The sequence below is a fragment of the Odontomachus brunneus genome, unplaced genomic scaffold (assembly GCF_010583005.1).
Source record: "Odontomachus brunneus isolate Ranch 3 - 2012 unplaced genomic scaffold, Obru_v1 Obru_scaffold_150, whole genome shotgun sequence".
Lineage (NCBI taxonomy): Eukaryota > Metazoa > Arthropoda > Insecta > Hymenoptera > Formicidae > Odontomachus > Odontomachus brunneus.
Genome location: NW_022639600.1, coordinates 138,816 through 144,271, shown reverse-complemented (window position 1 = coordinate 144,271; position 5,456 = coordinate 138,816).

Below are 5,456 nucleotides of genomic sequence, written 5' to 3'. Positions count from 1 at the left end.
ATATATATATATATATATATATATATATATATATATATATATATATATATTTAAATACTCAACTTTACACACGATATTTTTCAACGAACTTGTGTACTACACACAAAGAAATTATTTAGTAGAATATTAGTTAAATTTTAGTGGCTGATTCGAACTAAAAGGCTGATTTTTTTATCGGTAAGATATATTCGCCGTTAAATATTTATTAGTTGAGACGAAAAGCATACATTTGTCTGCTGGGAATGGCTAGAAGAAAGTGACAAGTATTTCTGAATATCTTATGCGCGCGAATCTCAAGCAGTTTTTTTTCAAGAAATTTCTTTTTCACTCACTACGTCGGTTTATTCACTAAAAAAAAAATCGCACTGATCTAGGTAGAATTCTAAATGTCACAGTTAAATGTCACATGTTAATAAAGTCTATTATTACTTTTGTGTCTGCTAGAAAATTGGTTGTGGTACACACCAAATTTACAATAGCAACAGCAACATTCTAGAAATATCTGCGAGTAAATTTAGATAGGTTGCGAGTAAGTAAGGTAATTATTCGTTTATTTCTCGTCGCTAGACTTTTGTTAATCACAGCCAATTTTTATACGAAGTGTGATTGACTTTAATCCGAATGGACGCTACAGAGAGAGAAAGAAACTTTCTTGTTAAATTTCACAAACAGTTTAGATGCAAGTTCCGTCATTGCCATCTGTGTCAATTAAATACAAAATGTACACGATATCGCGGTATTTGCCAATCACATATATCTTAGCTAATTTCTAATCTCGTATCTAGATTATTTTCACTACAACTACAAAACCATTTTTTTAGTATTCGCGAGTTAGGAGCGTTTAAAGTCACGGCTTTGATTGACATTAGATTTGCTCGCGAAATTCGCACTTGTACACTTGCTCTCGCGCCGGCGCCTTGTTTGCTACTAAAACGAGGTGAGTGACCGCGGGCCGCGCGAGCGGGAAGGAGGGGACGACTCCGTGCTTGCTGCGCCGCGGCGTAGTGGGGGGAGGGGAGGGGGAAGTGAGCCGTACCATCGCGCGACGTCGCGTACAGCGTAAGGTGACTACGTAATTGTCGTATTCCGCATTCCAGTCGTGCGTCGCGCGGTTGCTTATCTACAACTCGTGAATATAACGCTGGCCGGTAAAACGCGAGTCGTCTATAATTCCACTTATAGATGTCGTAGCAACTCGAAACGAACATCGTTAGACAGGGAAAATTATTGTGCTCCCGATGGATGTGAAATCGTTTTTCCGTGGAATAAAGATCAAACGGCATGGTCATGTAAGTAAGGTCACGAAAAACACCTGTTTCTTCATGTTTGCGTTAAAGTGGACATTGATTATTAATTACAAGCGTGTGTTAAAAACCAATGGCAAAGCCTGCTTTGTATTTGCAACGCGAAGCGTCAATCTTATGTTTTCGACAAGTATAGAGTGCGATTTAAGAGAGAAGTGAAATGATAATAATTTGCTATTTATTCAGCAGCAAATATTTTTCGCCGTAGCGTTCAAAGTTCAAGTAGCTAATAAATTTAGCTTCGGCAGCAACAAGATTGTTAAGGCAGCTGGTCCTATTTCAATAATATATATTAGCTGCTACAGCTATATTTCGGTTCCTACGGTCAATTCTTTTCTTGCTTGTATTTATGTTATTTATACTAAGAAAAATAAAATTACTCGAAAATTACTCAAAAATTTCTTTGTAGAATGTAAAGGTTATTTCAATAAAATAAACTCTTCATATTCTATTGATAAATTTTCAAGTATTTTTTTCAAGTATACTGTGGCAATATGTATCGGTCTTTCATAAGTTTTCATTATGTTTTCAGGAATGAGAGGCCAGTATTCAAGTCACTTCGGCAGCTGGAGATGATGTTGAGTGAGTAACCAAAATTATAACCAAGATTATATATTACCAAAAGTGATTATATTTTGTTCGTTGCTCGGAAAAGACACGCACAATCGGACAAACGAAGCGACAGGGATAAGGGATTCGTTCCGGCACGATTATCCGACACGAAGCGTAAAACCGAGATAAAGTCCGGGGCGCGTTTACGCTAGTCGAAGTTAAGGGCGAACTAACACTAAATCCGAAGTTCAGGGAACGGCGCTTCGGGCGATCTAGGCGAATAGTCCGCGATCTGATCTCGCGCGCTCAGGTCGGAAACGAAAAAAGATCCGCGTAACTCAGCGGGAAAGCCAGAAATCCACGTCGACGTTCCGTGTGCGATGTCCGCACGCGATAAAGAAACGAACGAGAAAGAGAGAGAAAGAGAGAGAGCCCCGGTTCGGCTATCTCCCCGCGATTTCGCGCGATGTGTGTGAAACAGGATGCGAGCAGGGCGGGAAAAAGGGGCTGGGGGAGGGTGGGAAGGATCGACTCGAACGTCGTCGCGGATCGACCTCGGGTATGTCTCTTTCGGGACGCAACGATAACGCGGTGAATAGTGGAGCGATCATTCGTGACCGCTGGAAGTTCCGATCGGGCGATTTACTCGCGCTCGCGTTGAGGAATCCCTTCAAGTTCAGAGGGCAGCGCCCTTGCTGCGCGTTAACTCTCCCCCGCTGCGTACAGACGTGTGCGGTGGGTACGCTGTTGACGAATGGATTTGGCGTGGCCGTGTTCGAGAGACGATCGCCCCGCGCCTGAACGTGTGGTAGTCTGCGGTGAAATTTATTCTTTTCCTGGCAACGAACGTTATCTCAAACATTCGATCCTGTGATTGTTCCAAAATATTTGTCGCATATATTCTACACGGAGAGAATATTGTAATTTCTTTTTTCGTACAGCAAATTCTTTTCAATTGCAATCCGAATTCATAAAGTAAATTCTTCATTCAATTTTGCCATGTTATTAATCTTACCATGTTTCTACACTGAGAGAAAAAATATTTAAAAATCAGTAAATATTTATTTGATGGATATTAACAGTATATTTTGTTAAATTTAAATTTTTTTTATTTAAATAACAAATAACTGCTTTCGTGAAGAACTAAGGTTTTCTTGAGGTTTTAGGAAAGTATAAACATCTTATTTGAAAAATATTTTATATTAGTATAAGAATAAAAATATGTTGTTATAATACCCATCACAAATAAATATCTACTATTTTTTTAGATATTTTTTCTTTTAATGTAATAGTACGAAAAAAGTAGACTGTTAGAAAAATTTATTTTGAACATTAGCAAATTTTTTATAGCACATTTTATTTCCTGAAATATAAGCAGCACATATGAAATAAGAGGATAGTCAATTGCTGCAAAATGTCGATTTATTCCTCGCTTATAAAATTCTGTAGTAATTTTCACAATGAAATTTTCTCCGTGTATTGATCTAATGTATTGAGAAAAAATACACGAAAATTTATTCGTGGGATAGAAATTTATATTTCACAGAAATAAACTTTATATCCTACAAATAAATTTTCGAGTATTTTTTCAGTGTAATACTTCTTAGATTGTAAGTTCAATGTTGAATCTATCGAAGTCTTTTTCTCACTTTGAAGACGCTATCACATTCTTATTGTTCTGTTATTATTGTCTAATTGCTGTCTTTGTCATTTTTCTTTTATATTTCTTTGAATCTGCAAATATTATTGAAATTTCCAACGTCACAAAAAAATAATGAAGGGATTATAAAGTGGTGCGTTGTGTGTTTTTATCACATTTGCTCATTAAATCTTACGCCTCAATATGAGGAAAACAACAGTAAATTATTATTTGTTGGTATGAAAGGAGCACTATATATAATAGTATACTTCGAAATATTAATATAGAAACAAAATCTCGACTCGGGTTATTACGAACGAAGGGAGGTGCATCCTTCCCCTCTCTTGATGTTACACACTGAGAGGAAAAAAATATTGAAGAAATAATAAATATTTATTTGGTGGATACTAATGAGATATTCACTTATACTGATATAAAATATTTTTCAAATAAGCAAGTATACATTTTTTCAAAACCTTAGCTTTTCCATAAAGAAATTTAAATTTCAGTAAATATTATTAGTACTCATCAAAATAAACATTTACTATTTCTTAGACATTTTTTCTCTCAGTGCATTTATATCTTTGCTCGACGATATGATTCTAAGATCCATCGGAGCCGAAACGAGATGTTTCCGACTTTCATGTCACATTGCGACGATAACGTGGAGATAATTGCCGTGATGTTTTCCGACGGGTTGGCAGCTGGCGCGATTTTAGGCATACCATCGCGTTGTCATTAAAAGTCATAAGCGGGGTTATTATCTTTCGGCGTATTTAGCCAATTAATGGCTAATGCTCCGCTTTACGCGGCGGCGCGACAATAAACCGGCGGGCGAGAGATCTCTCTCGATTTTACGATCGTACGCGCGACAAAGCCGATCGGCGCGATCGACGAGGAAACTGTTTGTGCGACCTCGCAACTGTATAAATCTGTAATACACGTAATTCGTGGCGCGCTTACAACAATCGGCCTCGCGTGATACGACGCAGTATATAAAAATGTGCGCCCGCGCCCAAGATCAAGATTAAGCGTACGGTGCGGCTCTTATAAGCTTTAATCGAATTAATAAATCATCCCGACTCTCGCCGACCAATTCGCCGCGTGATATTTTTATTTCGCGCGATTCACCGTCGAGTGAACCGCGATTGAAATTTATTAAAATTATTCTTCCCCGAGACAATCGCACAAATAGTACGAAATCGCATTAGTACCGGCGACTTTACGCGCGATCGTCGTCATTGCATCGGGGATTGAATATTTTGGAGCAGAAACGCATGATAACATACAGACATAGATAAAGCTGCTTTGCAGCCACTTCGTAGCTGTGCGAATGGACTCTTTAAGATCGAATAATCGTAAGATTTTCAATTTCCTCGTTATCCTTACGAGCGGGGCTCTGCCTCCGCGACTATATCAAAGACCTCTTGCCCCACCCACCGCTCACGGGGCCGCCACGGCAGCCCCATTCATTAACGTAACACGATTTATCAATTAGCGTAAAAGGCAGCGATAGATAGTCGTTCTGATATGTTGGCCCGTCCCACCGTTGCGACTTCCCCACCACCCTCTGCGACTATTCCCCCTTTTTTCTCACGCACAGCTTCCTTCTACTCTTTCTCTCTCTCTCTCTCTCTCTCTCTCTCTCTCTCTCTCTCTCTCTTTCTCTTTCTCTTCTTTCGTCGGAAATCTCTCGTGTAACTTCACTTTCTTCCTCGTCTCGTCCGTCCGTCCGTTCGTGTCTTGGCGTCTTTTTATTTTCTCCGGCTATTTACCTCGCGTCTCTCGTATCTTTTTTTCCTTTTTTTATCCAGTTTCGCACTTATTATCGTCAGAGGCGATGAAAAGTCCGCGCGAGGGGAATTAAGATGTCGCACCGCGACGTGATTACAGCGGATGTTCGCGCAATTTCCGTTGATAATTCAGTGTTTAAATTATTCGACCCTACTCTCACGTGACCT